Genomic DNA, 20,973 nt, shown 5'->3' on the forward strand with positions numbered 1-20,973 from the left:
AATAGGAAAAGTGTCGAAAAGTTCCAAAAAGGAGTTTATGTGGGCTCAACAATTGATATATGTCAATAGGAAAAGTGTCGAAAAGTTCCAAAAACATGTTATGCGGGCACTATCATTAATAAATATGAAGTTGTGCAGTTACATTTCATCGAAACATAGCTCATCTTGATATGTTAGTTGGGAGCTTTAGCTATCAACCAAGAGGCCTTGAATTTGAGTCTTACGTATGTAATGTTTTTGTGAGTTTACCATAATTGACCTAAATGTCTAAGAAAATATTTCTTTAAAAACCCAAAAATAATCATACATCATCGATAAAGTAATGATATTCTTAATCTACTTAATATATTTTCATGTTATGCTCTTTTAGTCAAATGACAATTAAAATAGAAGTTATGCTTCAACCTATTTAAAGAAGAATCATCTTCACCAAAGAAGACACTATTATCTCCAAGTAAATATAGTATGAGATAGTTTTAATAATCAACTAGAGCAATTTTTGACATATAAAAAAAAATTAGGGTAAACCAAAGCTTAATGGAAGAGGCAACTTAAAGTGGAAGAAAGAACCACACAAATTGTATTTCTAAACAAGAAAAATGACAAAAACAATCAAAGAATAGATGAAAAGTTGCAATTACAAAACCACAAGATCTAGAGAATGATATTCCCATTTTACCTAAAACATCACATATTTTTTATCCTTTTATATAAATCTTCCAAGCAAAGAAAGCATATTTCAAAGATATCCTTTAAATGCATTGTCAAGACAAAATTAAAAAATTACATAGCATATGTTAATACACCAATTTCAATTGAATGTTTATTATATACCTTATTTTCCTTGATTACTTCAAGCACTTAAAGCACATAAGCATAAACTTCAATTGACTATTATGCATACGCTTCAAGCATAAGTGTCAATAGCTCGTTGAAAATTCATCTTTTGGTTCAAATGTTAGACCACTACTTAACTTACTAGTCGGAAGATGAAAAACTATTTATTATAGAGTATTATTTCTCTTACATGAAAGTCTAACAGTATTCAAAATTCTTGAAACTCCAACATATTAAATTCCCGCATCATAACAGCCACAACATATCCCATGTATACTAAATGAATGTTTGCAAGTATAGCTTCAATGGATACCTTAAGTGCAACTATTTTGATTGAAGAGAAATGTTTAATACCTATGGATTTCTCAATAACTTAACCCAACTTATTTACACATCTCACTACAACAACTAATTATTCCTTTATAAAAACATCACGAGACTCATCAACTGGAATAAAGAAATAAGAATCATCAATATCATTCATGATAGAAACCAAGCTCTTGACAGCTATAACACTACAAATATTTTTCTTAATTTTTGGTAAAGTTCACTTAAACTTCACACTAGCATTTGCAAATGCAACTTTTTAATTTCTTCATTATGATAACTAAGAAAATGAAATAGCTCTAAATATTTTTTTTAATTATCTGAGCCAAGTGTATCCACCGAATGACGGTCTTTGATATAGAAGAAATCAAATACAATTAACAACTATAACCAACATGATATGATATTCTTTTTTATTCTTTGCATCTTTGCTCAACCTCAAAGTAGAAAGAATTTGCTATTGATGTTTTTATTAAATCATCACATATACTCATCTAGTTGTGTACACTATTATGTTCTTTAACGTAAGCTAAACAATTTTCTTTTATCTTCTAGTTTTTAAACCATTCACCAATAAATAAGTCTCCATCTCATTAACCTATAATAATTTGCTTTTGAGGCTTAAACTAGCAATGAAAATAAAATGCAACATCTTTTTGCATATTACATTATAACCAATATTTTTGCATATTAAATGATTTTGATTTAAATCTATATACAATTTTTTTTATCATTGCTTGCCCTCAACCGTGGGGCAAATTATTGCATCCGGTCACCTGACAGAGAGATCCATTCGGATCTCTCTCTATCTACAGCAAAGCGCATGTAAAGTGCTGCTATAGTACCCGCGCTTTTACTGTAGACAGATAGAGATCCGAGTTCGGATCTCTATCTGTCAGGTGACCGAATACAATAATTTGCCCAACCGTGGAGCCATAGGCCGTTATTCATATATTTTCTTCAGATGACTCGAGCCCACACATCAATTCCAACTCTTTTCATTGTTGAGTGTTGCTATCAGCTACACGCTAAAAATTTAATATTTTTTCCCAAATCTCCTGTAGAGTACATCGACTGCAATAAAATAATTGCATTAAATTATTCTATGAAAATATAATTTGCATTGCAATTTATTTAATGTTTAATAAAATGACCTTAGATAAGGACTTGAACAGCTCATCATCAATAATTTCATCTCAATTATTTGAAGAAAAAAAGAACAAGGTACTTTTCAAGTAGGACCTCCATTTTGTTTGGATAAGAAAGAGCCAATGGATAAGAATCAAAGAAAACGAATATACCCTTCTTCAATTACGGTTGTGATTGTACATTGTACGGTGTAAAAGTTCTTGCCACTCAATATAATTTTTTTTAGAACTACTTCAAATTATCTTTTACACTCATTGTTGCTTAGTTTGATTGATGGGCAAGTACGGTTGAAAATCCCCCAACCTGTGCTCAATTCTCCTTAAGTGATAACGCCTCTTAAGTGGGAACAATTATTACGTCCTCTGACCTGACGTAGAGCTACGTTCGGCCGCCAATAACATGTCACCATGTGCTCTTACTCTTTACTGCGCGGCCCGACGACTTGACCCGTAGCGGAACCCGGGAATGCTATGTTCGCGATTTTCTCGGTATTGCTCGGTATTTGCTAGGTATTGCTTTGCAAAAAAATAAGAAATGCAGCTATGTGAAGACCAATACGATGCAAATACCAAGTTGTACCGAGTTTTTCTACAACTCGGTACAACTTGGTATTTGCTCAGGATTTGCTCGATATTGCTAGAGATTTGCTCGGTATTGCTAGGTATTTGCTCGGTATTGCTATAAAAAACTCGGTACAACTCGGTACAACTCAGTATTTGCTCAGGATTTGCTCTGTATTGCTATGTATTTGCTCGATATTGCTAGAAAAAACTAGGTGCAACTCGGTATTTGCTCGGTATTGCTAGGTATTTGAAATATATCCAAAAGGTGATGGGAAGTTGTTCGGCTCGTCAAGGATTTAAAAAAATGCACGTGCGAGAACCCAAAAAATAGCGTGTCGGGTCGGCGTCTTTTCTTCATGCTACGTGGTGCTAAAACATTGGTGGCCGAACGTAGATGAGCGTACGTTCACTGGACCGAATAAAAGTTCCTTAAGTGGGGTCCACTCAAGCGCGGGACGAGATTTCTAAGATGGTGCCTTTTCTAAGTCAGCCGAAGGTTAGTCATGCCACCAAATGCCCATTCGGAGGTGACAATGGGTAGATATCCTGTTCCCAAAAATAATAATAATCATATTTTTTTAGTACAAAAATTAAAAATTTTATTTTAAGAAATAATAAAAAAGTTATCCCAAATAAAATCTAAAATACACAAGAATGCTTTAGTAATAATAACTAGAGTGCGGGATTGTGTTGCCGCCTATCCACGGAAGTCGTTCGTCCTAGTGATCCCATGCTCGAATCTCCTATTCTGCCTGTAAAAAAATTAATATTTTTTTTTTTTTTTTTTTTTTTTTTTTTTTTTTTTTTTTTTTTTTTTTTTTTTTTTGATAACTAGAGAGAGGATTCAAATCCATCAATTTCAGTGACCTCTGTGTTTGATGTTATCATTAAAAGAAAAAAAAAACCTTATATTTAAGGCTATAAAAGAATAAATAAATTTAAATAAAATTTGAAAGCTGGTTCATAAATATTCATAAAAATGATCGCACATTACTTAAGAAGTAGATTACTAGGACAGTAAAATTAATACTTAAAAACTATTTTAGAAAGCAGTAAGAAAGCTGTACCAAACAAAACCTTAGACCTCATTTCGGATAACTTTTTTATTGCATCTTAAAACAATAAAAAAGGCGTCCCAAACAAAATCTTACGTACTCATTACTATAAAAAAAAAGCTCACTAAGAACTCTAAAAATTATTCATTTAATGGTCGCTAAATTATCAGATTATTTATTCTATTTCAATGTATCAAATTTCCTATAGGTGTAATAAAAACATCAAATAAATAATTATATATAAAGATTAAAAAAAATAATTAATGTTTAGATTCCATCAAATTACTTAAATAAAATCTAATGAATTATGCCCAAATTAAATTAAAATTTATAATTTAATTACAACTAATAATTATAATATATATTTAAATCATCAGTATTAATTATATTTTTAATTAAATTTAATTAAAACTTAAATCATGATTAGAAAATAAACAAATAAATTTATTAAAATTTTAAAATTCTTATCATATTCAATTTCAATAATTAAAAATAAATTATAAAGTTGAATAAAACAATACTTAACTCTGCTTTCATCTCACTTGAAGTCTGGTTTTTCAGAGTTAAGTGCAGCCAGACCTCTGTGTTATAATGAGACCAGCTCTAACACAGTCACCTATGCTCTTCTCCTGAACCAAATGAGACCAGAATCCTCCAACAAATGAATCGCCTGTAGAAAAAGAAGTCATCCTATTATATTAAACTAAATATGCAAATTGGCATGTAATTAGGCTTCGTTTGGGACAACTTTCTTACTGCTTTTTAAAACAGTTTTTTAATATAAAATTTTCGAGTTCAAGAAATATTTATACTAAAAAACTGCTTTAAAAAATAGTAAGAAAGCTATCACAAACAAAGTCTCAAGCTTCATTTAGAATGACTTTCTTATTGCTTATTAAAACAGAAGCATTAAGAAAGTCGTCTCAAACGAAGCCTTAGACTAAGCATTCTACCACTCCAAAGTTTGATGAAATAACCAGACTTTTGATGAGAATTGTCAAAATCAGATGCAGGTAAAACAATAAACCAACATGATAATCATGGAGTTACCTGCAGCATTTGTATCGACCAGTTCCTCGGGTAAAAAGATCACAGGGAATAATTTCACCTGATTTCATCATTCAGCAGCAGAAAGTCAGGAGAACTAAATGTAAACTTCAAACATTTTGGAAGGAATTATCATATAGGTTACATCAGACTAATAATCTTAATCACTAATAAAGTTAAGAACTGCATCAAGGAGAAAAAATCAAAATGGCTACGCATTATCATTTTATATACATATGAGAAAAATAGATCACAGATAGATAAATTATTCTGTAAATAGAACACTTGCCTTGTGTTTTGCAGCTACGTGCTTAGCCACATGAAGGCCTCATTTGGCACGGCTTTCTTTCTGCTTCTTAAAGCAGCATTGTAGTATGAAAATTAAAATTTTTATACTAGAAAACTGCTTTAAGAAGTAGAAAGAACGCCGCCCCAAACGAAGCCGAAGTATTGACTCCAGAGAAACCGAAAGGAAAAAACCAGCAATATAGATGTACTTTGACTTCTCAACTGTAGAAACAACAGTTATATCAATAACAGATAACCTTCTAATTGGCAAAGAATGCCGATTTAAAGAAAACCTTGTAGGTACTAAAATAATCTTAGATTAGGATGGACTGTACCATTAAGTGAAATTGATAAAGAATTTGTTGGAAGAACAATCGCAACATTTAACATCACAACATAGTCATAAATCGATTTCAATGATTGGCCATAAATTGAACAGAAATTAAATGCTAAAAGTATCTAGCAAATGTTTATACTCACCTCAGTGAGATATTGTTTAAGAGACAATATCCAACTACATGTTGAGCAAAGTGGTCTGAAAATAAAACAATCATAGAAACAACAAAAAAAAAATGTAAGTAGGTTCTATAAATGTTGAAACGAATCAAGCTTAAATATTTTCAGGCAATAAGAGATTACAGCTTCGCCTTCAGAAATTGATTTGCATGATTTAAGTGTTTCCCTGAATCAAGCTTAAATATTGTAGAAGATTTGTAACCCAACATATTCAAAATTGTGGGATCTTAAAGAGCTCATGAGATTGATGACTGATCCCTCCGTTGGATTTTTAAGTCTATGAATTGGATATTGAGCGGCAATGAGTTTTTAAAAAGTAAAGTATTTTACTTTTCAAAAGATATCCCCAAGAAAAAATTTAGCCTATCTAGGGTCTAAATTATATCCAAGGAATAGAGATTTCCCATGAGTACAAACCTGGATACCTGAGAATATGATCATTTCAAGGACATGAATTTGAGCTTAAGCTCGAGTATAACTGGAGCTATGCGACCAACTATATTAAAATCTCATGATTCTATCATTTCGGATTAACCTAATGAACATAATCCATCCATTATATGAGGCTAAAGGCCATATCATTCAAGGGGTCTGATTAGTAATTATAATTACAACCCATCAAATATCACATATCCCATAAAGGTTGAGTTGATATATACTTAAGGGAATCAAATTAGTACCCATAATAGAAAGCCAAGAGGCCATACCATTAAGGGAGTCTAACTAACAACTATAGTTGCCTCCTATTAGATATCCCATATAAAATGAGGTTAAGGGATACCGAGCCTTCTTTCGATGGGATACAGAGATTCCAAATCAAATAAAATTATCTCCAACGAATCAATATGTTTGTCAATGGTTGTTAATGATGAAAAATAGGTGGGCGTTAGAATCAATGGGCTAGATTTAACCGAGAGTTGTATTGGTTTATCAAGGAAGAAGAGAGGTCTAGGAAGAAGCAAGAGATTAGAGGGTTGAGTCCCCTCATTGAAGTTTACTTCCCTATGCAATTTTGGTGAGAAATGTATATATAGTGCTGAGAAAGAAAAGAACAAGAGGAAGAATGCATATACTTTTAAGTGGTTTGACAATGTAGCTTATATTGTATCATCATCGCATCCTTTTCTAGAAGATTTGGAGGATTTTGTAAGAAAAAGAAATAGATCGACATAACGTTAACATGATGGATGTTCCTCTTTCATCTTGGACAATTTTGGGCACCTGGATTGGTTTATTTACTCCGACCACCATTCAAGCCCAAGATATTGCGCATTTACAACGGGATGGATTGCCTTTTTCAGTTTACTAAGGTAGGTACAACAGCCTCAAAGAGCTCATCCAATCAGCCATAGGAGTGTGATCCTCACTAAAGGAAAATCAACATTTTCCAGTGGATTTTTTTTTATTAAAATGACGGCGGATTTGTGACAAAATTTTTTGATGATTTTTTTGTGGCGGATTTTCCACCACAAATCCGATGCAAATTTTCCTATCTAACTGATTGAGTGTGCATCCGTTTCATTTGTTCTGTTGTTCGACTGCTCTCCTCCGCCTCCTTCAACTTCGCCTCTACGCAATCTTGGCTTCTTCGCCTCCTTCGACGACATTCCTTCTTGTCGCTTCGCCTCCTAAGACGACGTTCGCATTCTTGTCGCATCTCCACCTTCGACGACGCTCCTTCCTATTGCGTCCTAAGTCACACCTCCTCTTGTTATTCTTCTCTCGCATCCGAAGTCACACCTTTGCGACGAGAGCTTGGTAGTTGCAAAGGTATCCATCTTTCTTCCTTTTGCACAATTCTTTGCCCAAATCCCTGAATCCACCAAATTCCCTCCCTGCAACCGAGCAACAGATAGCGAAGGTATTCTTTGAGATATTATTAGGCTTTTTAAGGTTGGATGGATGAAGTGGAGAAATGCATCGGGCTTGTTGTATGATAGAAAAGTCCCCCTCAAACTTAAGGCAATGCTTTATGGTGCAGAATGTTGGCCATTAAAAAGAAGCATAATATTAAGTGTTGCAGAGATGAAGATGCTCAAGTGGATTAGTGGCTTTAATCTTAGAGACAGGGTACGAAATGAGTATACGTGAAAATGTTGGAGTAGCTCCAGTGAAAGATAAGACTAGAGAGAGTCATCTTAGATAGTTTAGTCACATATCATTATTGTATGGTTGAAGTGGAGGAATGCATCGGGCTTATTGTGTGATAGAAAAGTCCTCCTCAACCTTAGTGGAAAATTCTATAAGATGGTATTGAAATATGCAATGCACTATAGTGTAGCATGTTGGCCATTAAAAGAGAAGCATAATGTTAAGTGCTGTAGAGAATTTATCCCAAAAAAAATTTATAATGAAAATTATACCTAAAAAACATTAAATTGATACAAATCTCGTTGTTTAGTTATAGAAATTTATAGCCCAAGTGTGTTATGGATATTCAAAAAAAAATTAAAGTTGGATGTATAACCGACTGTTACCTAGACGTAATATGTTAACAGATGAATTTTTCAACTTGGTGAATTTTTTTATTCAGGCAAGCTATTAATTTCCTTTATATCAAAGAGAAGATTTCGTTGTCCATGTTTCAAACACCAAAATCAAGTCTACCTCACGCTAAATGAGATTATTGTTGATATATATCACAAAGGATTCATGCCAGAATATTGGCATTGAACTTCACATGGTGAGTAGCTCCCTCCATACTGGGGGCTCAATTCTATACACTGAGCACATACGACGATTAGTAAGAATTTTAACATATTTTAATAATTTATTTGATTATACATACTAATCTAAGTATAATGTAGGAGACATTGGGTAGAGCATCCACTGCTATTTATTCACACCCACAAGCGTCAGAAGGATCAGTAGTGAGTGGATGAGGGGCTATGTAATTAGATAAGTTTGCAATACTTAGAGAAATATTGTAAGTGATGATTATACAATGATTAATCTTATGTTATTTTTGTAGGATGTGTATATACTCAAATTTGACAAAGCCAGGCTATAGTTGGTGAGGGATCCTATGGGGTTCCAATAATATTTCTGACTACCGCACTTGGTCGCAGGCGGTAGGCGGAATGCAAAAGGAAAGAGTTTATGAATTAGACTTGCAGGCCTATGCATATGAGGGAAAATCCTCTTCTGCCTCCAGCTACTCTGCAAAAAGCCAAGAGAGTTTGTATAGCTAACAGGTGGCTAACTTGATAGCATAGCTAGAACATGTCCCAAAATCACAAGCGAACATTAAAATTCAAATATTGGATGAGCTTCAGATATTGAGAGAGCAGATTGGTGAAAATCAGCATGTGCCTACATCGGCCAAAGAGGAGAATAAAGATACAGATTCCGCTTAGATTGTCTTCTTAGATTTTTTATGCATTTTAAATTTTTTTATGTATAAAAACTATATTTACTTTAGCAGTATTATAGTAATTGTAGAACAGTTATAATGTGATTGTTTATTTGAGTAGTTGGATTATGATTGTAGAATAGTGTATTTCTTATGTTTATATTAGCAGTGTTTGTTGGAATATTAGCATTATTAACTACTTCATTTAGAATTATTAATTACTGCTATTAAACAGCTTGGATTGTTATTGTTGAAAAACCAAATAACTGATTGTAGGTGAATTTTTTTTTTTATTTAAGCTACAAATTTCTGACATATCTGCGGCAGAATTTTTGCCGCAAACATCGAAACAACAAAGGTCCATCGTATATTGTAACAAAAAATTCCGTCACAAAATGAGGCAGATTTGCGGCGGCAATTCCTCCACGATTTGTAATGGCATTTCCTTCGCAAATTGCAGAGTCATTTCTGCCACAAATCCGTCATAATTTTGGCAGAATTAGCGACGGGTGGCTGAAACAAAGATGTCATTTTCTCAACTTTAATTTTATCTTAAAATATTTGTGATACAAAAATATTTATGACAGATTTTGTCCATCGCAAAATATTTTTGTGACTCGACTTTTACAGTTGGAATGTATTCTATCGCAAATCCACCGCAAAGCTAAATTTGCGATGTATTTGACTTATTTTGTGATGGATTTGTTTGCCAAAAATAGCTGACTTTACTAGAGTGCCTAGTAGCATGCCCCAAGACCTAAGGAAAAATTGATCCTAACATAACCTAGCTCAACCTTAAAATTATATATATTTCTTTAATATGTAACAATACAAGAAAATGTACACAAATAATATGATTCATTTCTTTCCAAACATTCATTTACAATAATCCAGGAAAGGTTCTAGTCATCAAAATAAATTAAATAAATTGAACAACAAAATAATACTTTTCTACTAACCCTCTCAAACAAAACTCTACCTAATCAACTATCTACTCGATAGGACTCTTTACTTTCCCTGAAAAAACATGAACATAATTTGGCTGAGCAACTCGATTGCTCAGTGGCCTCTTGTTCTTTATCTCAATCATTCAATTTTTTTAAATAAGCAATATAATAAAATAACTAACATAGAAATATCTTCTGACTAATTTATGAATTTTCAATATTTTAACAATGTTCTTAATACTAATATGGATTCAATTAAATATAAATGGTTTGACTTGCAATAGTAATAAATGAATGTAGCATGACATTTACTTTGCGATGCTCATACTTAACTTACAAATGTAAATGGCATAACTTGTTTTACTTGCATTGGTATGTGTCAATCATATAATCAGTTTCACTTGTACTTGTACTTGTAAATGTCAATAACATAACTTATTCTACTTGTACTTAGATTAGACATAACACATATCATTTATATTAAATTTAGAAACAAAACATTTCATTTAAATGCATTTATGCGAACAAGAATTTATGAGCATGTCCTAATGTCTGCTTGTAACTCCATTTTCTTTTATACCTATACTTGATTAAATCTCACATTTATATCAGATATAAAGAGACATACCTGATTCCCTTTATAACTCGACTTCACTTATAACTCCACTTGATCATCTCACATGTACGGGCAGGAGGAATATATAAACATAACATGCATAAGCCTATAAGATATAACTTGTACTTGGACTTGATCATCTCCCCACATATAACATTTGTCATATGTAATGCAAGTACATATGAGCACATGAACATGGATACTACAGCATGTATAACTAACTTATAACTTCAACTTGAACATATTAAAGTGGCACATGTATTATAGTTGACAATATTAAGGTGAAATTTTAAACATATTTTTCAACATCAAAATTTCAAAGAAATATTCAAGAGAGACGTTCAAGATAACATTTAGAGGATTTTATTTAAGTGAGTCACCTTTCAATATAATTAACATAAAATTACAAAATACACCAAAATTGATATGTTGGAAACCAACCGATGAAATTTCAAACTTAACTAATTAAAATGTTCAAAATAACAAGTATTACAACATACAAAAAGTTACATAGAGAAAATTGATAAAACCCGAATAAAACTATTAAAATCCCATAGCTTTTGATTAATCCAACCAAATTGAAAATTGAAATAGAGGAACATAAGCCTACCTCAAGCTCTTCAATACCCTTAACTAGCTTGACAGACGAATCCCACACAATGGCCACCAAAACCACTCTTCTTCTGTCCCTCTCCTCTTCTTCCTCTTTGCTTTCTTTTCCTCTCTTTTCCTTGACTAGTTGAGGGTACTCAGACTACCTGATGGTATGGGGTAACTAAAAATGAAATAATGGATTTAGATATCTCTAAATACAAAAACTTCATTTTGGTTTAACATCGCAGCATTCCCTCGAACATTCCAAATCTTACAAGACAGAGAGCACAATGCACTGTACTCACTTCAAGCACCCCAGTGCTCCTCACAACACTCCCCTAATACAAAGAGGACAGCACTGTTGCGCTCCCAAACAGAGAAGGAAACATTGCAACCACTAGCGGAGCTAAATTGGGGGCCTTGGGGATATGAGCCCTCTCATTGGCCCATCTAGAATAAAAGCCCACCACTGAAGAAAAACCTAAAATAGTCTTGCATAACATTTTTAAAAACAAAAAAGGGTCACTGTACTGGGGATCAAACCTAAACCCCCAGCTTAGAAAACAAGTACCTTATACATTGGGATATAACAATTCATACTTTGTTTTTTATTATTTTTTACTTAAATTATAACTAAATCAAATAAAAGTAGAATTCTATAATTTCTTGTCTTTGTCTGAACTTTGCATCACTAAAAATCATTTATATATAAAGAAAAATGGTATATGGTATAATTTTTTTAATAAAACTAATACCTAAATATTTAAAGTGTAATAAGATAATCATAAATTTTTGTGTAATATAACTAATAGAATATAAAATATAGAATTTAATAATTTCCTTAAAATAAATATTGATATTCTTGAAAGATTAAAATATTATTTCACTATGAATTATTAAATAGAATGGTAATAAAAATCACTCGAAAAATATTGAGTATTTTAAAACATCAATTTGTACCATACTTGCCAATAGCTAATGGCGCACTACGATGCAAAGTTCCCTGTGGAGCCATGGAGCATAGCGCACGGCACGACGCATGTCATTTTGAACACGACTCAAAATAAAAAAAAATTATAAAAATCATTATATGGATCCTATTTTAGGGTATCAATCAAGTTGAGTAAGGCTTGGTTGAATATCTTTGTGGTCCAAAATCCAAACCATCAAAGTGAGCTTCAAGTTCTTCCAAAATTTCTACTGAATAAAGTCTAAATAAAGTCTAATAAAACCTAACTAAACTATTTTAATCATACTTCAACTTCTATTCAGAAATCCTTTGCTCAATATCAAAAACTCATTTCCTAAGCACTAACACATAAAACACATCATGGATATCTGACATATGATCGGGCGACAGTAGCCTATAATAGATTTTTCAACTCTTCTAATAATTTCAAAAGAACTAATATACTTTAGACTTAACTTACTATTCTTTCCAACTCTACTTACTCTTTTCATTGGACTAACTTTTAGAAAAATAAAATACCTAACTTGGAATTCAATATCTCTATGCTTTGGGTTGTAATACTTCTTATGTTTATCCTGAGCAATTTCTAACATCTTCCTGATCATTTTGATTTTATCTATAATTTCATCAACCAGTTCATGACGCATCAATCTTCTTTCACCTACTTTAGTCCAACTCAATGGCATTCTGCATGTTTTGTCATACAAAACTTCATAAAGGGTCATTCAAATACTTACTTGGAAGTTATTATTATAGACAAATTCAACTAGTGGGGTATAATCTTCCAAGCTTCCACCAACATCAAGAATACATAGCCTCAGCAAAACTTATAATACTTGAATCGTTCTCCCAAATTGTCCATCTGTTTGAGGATGAAAAGCTGTATTGAAATTTAATTTTGTCCTAAGACCTTCTTGAATACCCTTCCACAACCTAAAGGTAAATCTATCATCCCAATCTGAGACAATTACTTTCGAAATCCTATGCAACCTCTGAGCCAATTTGTCAATAATATTAGTTTGTCTCATAGGAAGAAAGTTGACTAACTTGGCCAATCGATCTACAATAACCCATACAACATCATGGCCTTATCTAAACAATGAAAAACCCATAGCAAAAACCATAGTAGTCTCCCATTTTCATTCAAGAATGGATACAAGCTGCATTAAACAACTTGGCATATAATGTTCAACTTTCACCATCTAATAGGTTTACACTTAGAAAACTTAGGTCACATGAACATAAGTTTCAAGTCATTATACATATTATTACTTCCTGGAGGAATTGTAGAATCCGAATAATAAGTTTTATGTGGAATGTCATTTCTCAAGTCTCCAAAAGCAGGGACCCACAATCTACTGCCACAAAACACTATATCCTAATCATTATCTTGCATTTCAGGCCTCCTTCTAGACTAAATTTGATCCAACAATTTCAACTATTCATCATCTTTCTTCTGAACTTCCTTAATTCTTTCTTACATTGAATGATGAACAATCATCTAGGAGATGACTTCTGCCTTCACTTTAGATGGACATACAACTTCAAATTCCAATTTCTCCAGCTCCTAGATCAAAGCTAGCTTAGAGATAAGCAGACTGGCTACTATTCCTATAAACTTCCTGCTCAAAACATTAGCTACTACATTTGCCTTGACAGGCTAATAAATAACATCCAAGTCATAATCCTTGATCAATTCTAACCCAATTTTTTGCCTTAAATTTAATTCCTTCAAGTGGGAAAAAGGCTTGATGTTGTTGTTGTTGTAAGTGAAGATATTTTTCAAACTTTGGTGTTCAGTATTAATCTCACAGTCTACTCCATACAAATAATGCCTCAAGATCGTTAAAGCAAATACAATCGCCATCAACTCCAAATCATCAATAGGATAATTTTTTCTATGCGGCTTTAATTTCCTGGAAGCATAAGCACCACCTTCTCATTATGCTGCAATACACAACCCATGCCTTTCAAAGAAGCATCATTATACACTTGAAAAACTTCAACACCAGACGGAATAGCACAGGAGCTGACACCAACACTCCCAACTTCTGGAAATTAGATTCACACTTTGATGTCCAATCAAATCGTATGGCCTTCATAGTCAATTTGGTTAAAGAGATTGCAATCTATGAAAAGTTTTGACAAACTTTCTGTAATAACTTGTTATGCCCAAAAAACTATGAATCTCAATTATTAACATTAGCCTCAGCCAATCCACCACAGCTTGTACTTTCTATAGATCTATATGTATGCCCTCCTTACTAATCACATGTTCCAAAAATGTGATAGAGTTCAACCAAAATTCACACTTCAAAAATTTTGCATATAACATATATTGTCTCAAAATCTCCAAAGTCAATCTCAAATGATTCATATGATCATTTTCAGTCCTTGAATATACTAGAATATCATCAAAAAATGCCATGATCCAAATACTCCTTAAACATCATATTCATCAAATCCATAAATATTGCAAGCACATTGGCCACACCAAAAGGTATGACCGTGAACTCATAATGTCCATGTTTGACATTAAAAGATGTATTCTCTACATCCTTAGCCTTTACCTTCAACTAATGATAACTAAATCTCAATTCAATCTTCGAAAATACAACAAAAACCTCCAATTGATCAAACATATCATCTATCTTGAACAATGAATATTTATTCTTCACAGTTGTCTTATTCAGCTCTTTATAGTCAATACAAATTCACATAGATTCATTGTTCTTCTTCATAAACAATATAGGAGCACTCCAGGGAGACTCACTTGATCTGATAAAGCCTATATCCAATAACTCCTATAATTACACCTTCAACTCCTACAACGCTTTAGGTGTCATTTTATAAGAGGTTTTAGCAATAAGAGAAGTATCCAATACCACCTTAATTCCAAACTTTATTTCCCTTTCTATAGGTAGATTAAACAATTCTTCAGGAAACACATCTAATTCTCTCACTACTGAAACAACCTCTAAGATTGCCAACAGACTTACTGTCATCTCTCACATAAGCCAAGAATATTGAACTCCCTTTTTTATAAAAAAATTATCAACTTGTAGGGCTGAGATCATAAAAGATAATATAACTCTGACACCTTGAAAATAAAATACATCTCCCTTATCACACAGTATTGCTCTTTTTTTATCAGTTAAAATGGGCTCCATACCGACTTAATCAATTCATTCCCACAATAATATCAAATTCCTTCAATGGTAATACAATTAACTCTGACTCCAACTTCCAATATGATATTCAATCTCACATATGTAATTTCAACTAGCAACTACAAAATCTTTAGTAGGCAACCTAATAAATAAAATAGATGATAATAAGACAGTAACTAGACCCAAGCTATCTAGAATATGCTCAGATAAAAAAGAATGACTTGCACCAAATAAAAAAGAATGCGACAAGATTGTGCAAAGATGCAAGTCGTACATATCACCACATCTGGGGTATCTTTCGCTTCTTGATGAGTCAAGTTATACACATGAAGCTAAGCTTAAGCTTCCTATCCCTAAAAGCTCCACTGGATCACACTGATTTTCTTCGAACAAAAGGAACCACCCTTTTGGCCATAATAAAAACACTTATATGAATACAAATAACATCTGTCATGGTGTATTCTTCCATATAATCCATAGAAAGAGACACTACTCACAAATAAAACCCAACTACCCCTAGGTACCCCTGATCCTCCTCTCCTCGAATGACCCACTCCCAACTTGCTCTTCTTTTCGCTAACCCTGTTCTTTGTCAGTTCTCTAAAGTTTTTCCTGTTGGCATCCCATCTCTATTGACTGGGTACCAGATCATTCTCTATTAGTCGGGCCGCTCCACCAGCTCAGAGAAGTTCTAAATGTAGAAATGGAACTAATGGATATCTTAAATTATCTCACAACTATCTCAAGAATCAATAACACTTCTCCTTCATAGCACTAATTAGCTGCAAAGCATACCTTGCGAGATCTATAAACTCAATCTCATACTACATAACTTGCTCCCCTACACTAGTCTTAAGAAAGACCTATGATGCACCGACACGGCACTTAAAGAGGGTATGCAGTGTCGGACACGGACACGCGTCGGACACGGCATGGACACGTGTCCGACAATGCATGGAGTGTCGCAATTTAAAAAATTAAAATTAAAATCGTACACGCGTGTCCGGTTATTAAATGAGGTATCGCTAGGTACATGCTCGGTACAGCTCAGTACATGCTCGGTACCGCTCAGTACATGCTCGGTATCGCTCAGTACATGCTCGGTACTGCTCAGTATATGCTCGGTACCGCTAGGTACATGCTCGGTACTGCTAGGTACATGCTCAGTATCGCTCAGTTCAGCTAGGTACATGCTCGATACTGCTAGGTACATGCTCGGTACTGCTAGGTACATGCTCGGTACTACTAGGTCGAACCCCGCCAGGGGGCAGCGCCCCCTTGGACCCCCGGCAGACCGGTTTATTGTTGTATTCATGTTGTCTTATTATTGGGATATTTTGATTCACTTCATATCAATTTAATTTGATATATTCATATGTATGATTGGCTTGTTAGCAAAATGAGCTCTGCTGCTGGCGGGAGTGGATCAACTGAAGGTTCAAAAGAGTCATCTGTCGACGCTGTGTCCGTGTCCTATATTTTTAAAAATCATTATATATTATATTAAAAAATTATTATGCCGTGTCCACGCCGCACCCGTGTCCTATTTTTTTAAAAATTGTCGTGTCCCGTGTCCGTGTCATGTCCGTGTCGCCGTGTTCGTGTCGGTGCATCATAGATACACACACACACTTATATAACATTCAAATATCTAGATTATATAAAAAATATTACTAATATTAATTTATTTAAAGTAAAACATAAATTTTCATGAACATACTCTAATGGGGTTCAGACAGATAAATGACAATATAAATAAATATAAAGATTTAGATATTAAATATGCAAATAAATAAAAACTTTGGGGTAGGTACGTAAACCCTCAGTAAATTATTTCTCGAGGCACAGCCACTAACATAAAGAGCAAATAAATGCACAACAGATTAAGTTCAAAGCATGTTACTTACATTGATTAAACTAATTTATTTTGTCACTCTTGCAGGAAGAAAATTATATTGATGGTTAGTAGAGATGAATGGCTAACCAAAACTTCGTGCCCAAAAAGCTCTGAGATGATATTTGCGGCAGCTTGTGAAGCCCTTTCTTCATTATTGATTGGATAACAACATTGCATGACACAATCTGAAACCCATATTGATTAGATAAAAAGACTATCCATGATACAAGCATTTGAAGATATCAATATAAATATGCAAGCACAACAAAATCCGATACTGTTATTGCATTAAAAGTTGTCTGCTGAGAATCTAAGAGGCAGCCAAACAACAGCTAAAGTAAAGGCTAAAAGCAAAACCTGCATATATCAGCGAATCCAGCAACAACAAACCTGCAGAAAACCATTTCATTGTATTCGGGATTGCCCAGGTGGCAGGAATGAAAAAAATTGTGATAAATAAATGAACAGCACCTGAACAAAGAAAACTCGAAATATTGTCAAAGCCTTCAATTCAGAAGTCCTCCAGCAAAAACAAAATCTTCTACCCAGAGAACCTTTTTTTTAACAATTTAATAATATTAAATCCTAATAATCCTACTCACACGATTCTATAATCCCATGGGTCTCTTGAAAATTTTAATTGTATTATATATTACATATAAATAATCTAGGGTAGCACTATAGTCGCATTCTGAATGGAAGCAGAATCAAAAGGGCACAAATCCAATATAAAAAAGAAAAAACTGCATAGTTGTAACAAAAGATTCTCCTTTGATGTGGTAAAGACCCGTATCAATAACTATGATCTTGCATATGGACAATTCCTCAATATTTTGTCTATTCGCAACAAAATCTTTTCTTTGTGCATCAATAAAAAAGTATATATTTTTTGGAGAGAGACTATTTCACCAATCGAGTCATAGGTATCTGACATCTTCATACCTAATGATTTCCCACAAAGTTGTGAAGAAACGTATAACTTTTCCAAATTGTACAAATTTTTTCATTTTTCAATTTGATCTGATCCATTCTTTTGTCCATATGAGAAGCAACTGAAGAGGAACGGATATTAAGGCTACAAGTCTGACATTTTAAAACCAAATTGTCCACCGATAGTGATAACTATAATTTGAGGAGTGCCCAAAATAAATAAACAGCTACTTCATCCCTGAATGATGCTGAAACAGCAACTGCAGCACCGGAACTCCACAAGAAACAATAAAGAGAAGTGATGCAGAGTTAAAAGTCAGCACTCCATCATCACTCCTTTGAACCAAGAAATGGTGCACGAATAAAGCAGCAAACAATTGGAGCAATCCAACCATCAGCAGCAAGTGACAACAGAATAATACTCTAAATAGTTTGCTGACATCAGCTGAACAAAACAAAACTCCGAAAGATCCCAGCAAAGTTCAAACCATCGGAAACTGTAACAAATGAAATACAAGAAGTTTGAAGCAGAAGTCCAAAACTGAAACAAAACAAAAGCCGAAACTGAAGCAAAATTTAGAACAATTCAAAATCTTACAAGTTTATTCCAGCAACCACCAATAAAAACCAGCAGATTTGGAGTAGCCAATGAATACGAATAAGTGAGATATTAGACTTTTCAGTGACACAGATTGAACCAAATTAGCAGGTTTGCAAATCTGAAACACAGGACTGAGCACTGTATATTGAGTAATCATTCAGATCACTGTTATAATCCTCATGGAAGTAATGTTCAGTAATTCTATGGATGCAGAGGGTTTTTTACTCTTCCTGCGGTTTCTCCTGCATTAGGAAGAACAATGTGGAATCCATCAGCATCAATAGGACAAACCCGTTTTCCTTAACAGCTATTTGTATTGTGATTATGATGAACCAAGGAATCATCAGAAACGGCAATGTCAGAGTACTGGTTGGGACTGATTTGCTCTGGAGAATTGAGAAGGCAGCTACTCTTGTCTGATAAAATCACAGGTATACCTTATAAGAAACATTAGACGAACTATGCATCTGGTTTGGCACAAGACAGACAGAATCAGAAGCTTCCCCAATACCAGGAATTATAAAATTCTAAGCATCCAACATCACAAGATGACTATCTTACCCTTGAATATTGTTATTAACAACCATCAAGCCGTGAGTAATTGTAGGAGAATTAACATGAGAACGTTATTATTTCATAGGGATGGTTGATGCAGATGGCTGAGAATATAACATCATTAGTATCTTCAAAACATATTGAACTTAAGATGGCTTAAAATAGATTAGTCGTTTTGATATCTCTAATGAAAGATGAAAAAACTCATTAGACAAAGCGATAAAATTATTGTAAAAGAATTAAGAAGGATAATGAGTATACCTAAGTTAAAATACAAAATTAATGAGAATTGCTATATAATAAAGATAGACGTTCTAAAGCTAAATTAATATGAAGTTGCCATATGGCGAAGAGTACTTGTAAAGTCCTACGTAATAGCTCTTCCTAAAATAATGATGATGATGACAAAAATGATGGTGATGATGTCGTCAAAACATCATCATCATCATCATTAGCACTATCCCTTAATTCATTCTTGCCAAGTTGGCACAATGTGTTCTATTCTTCACAAAAAGTTTAAACGATTAAACATATTATCTTAATTCTACCCACAATCCTTCCTAATTCTTTAAAACTAGTTTAATCTTCCCGTCAAATTGAAGTATTTTTTTACTTTTTATCATACATATCCAAACCACTTAAATATATGTTTAGCTACCTTACTTTTAAAAGATGCTACTCCAATTATCCCTACAAAATAATCTCGTTCCTTCAAGTTTACAGAAGCTATATAATTTTATTTGGGAGGATGCTTCTTTATGCACAAATTGCCCGTCCTAAAGTATCTCCACATATTTTCTAAGAAACTATTTGCAAAATTGATTTTTTTTTTTGTATGAATTATGTTATGTTTATTGTTTAGGAATGCTATCTTTTTGTTAAGAATGTGTTCTGATATTGCAACTATTCAGATGAATCATTGTTTCACTACAAAGAGAAAGGCATGCATACAATCATTCAAATGATGTTGAAATACAACATCAAAATTAAGAAAGGGATGTACAAGTTGTCGCAAATCCCATCAAAGAGCCTTTTGCATCTTGGCTGTCTTATTTAACAAGAACATTCACTTTTCAGACACAAAAAATGTACCCTTCTGCTTAGATCTTGATCACCATCCCATTTAGTTGGAAGTCCATCTCCTATCTAAACCAGCATCATGCTAGTTTCCATATCTCAAACCAATAGACTTTTGATGTCTAACTCTCTTTCTACGTCATTGAAATCAACTCCATTTTTACCTACTTTACTAATAATACAATAGGCTATTGTATTGGTAGGCAAATTTTTTACAATTCCTTCGTGTTTGTCATGAATGCATTGTAAAAACATTTTTGGCTCTGTTGAAATGCTTATTGTGGGCTCCGAAAATTCGGCCCCAGCCTCCCCGCCGCACGATTTCTTCTTTTTATTTGGCGAGGGAGTTTTAAAGAACTAAGTTTCGAGGTAAATTTTGGAAGGCAGATGGGTTTGTAGATAAGACACTACCCAGAGATTTCGCCCTCATTTTACGAGGACTTTATGATCTGAGTTCTAGTTTCCTATAGGCGCAAGCCCCT

General features: G+C 33.5%; 1 long non-coding RNA gene across 1 annotated transcript; it reads right to left on the reverse strand.

The window, feature by feature from the left end:
- Window positions 1-5,089: 5,089 nt before the first annotated feature.
- LOC110096952 lies at window positions 5,090-19,536 on the reverse strand. The gene is made up of 4 exons (XR_002303155.2): window positions 19,421-19,536; window positions 18,857-19,326; window positions 17,339-18,755; window positions 5,090-5,488 (listed from the first exon to the last, which is right to left on the reverse strand). It is a non-coding gene; the product is annotated as an uncharacterized LOC110096952 (long non-coding RNA).
- Window positions 19,537-20,973: the final 1,437 nt, after the last annotated feature.

Source organism: Dendrobium catenatum, unplaced genomic scaffold (assembly GCF_001605985.2).
Source record: "Dendrobium catenatum unplaced genomic scaffold, ASM160598v2 fragScaff_scaffold_334, whole genome shotgun sequence".
NCBI lineage: Eukaryota > Viridiplantae > Streptophyta > Magnoliopsida > Asparagales > Orchidaceae > Dendrobium > Dendrobium catenatum.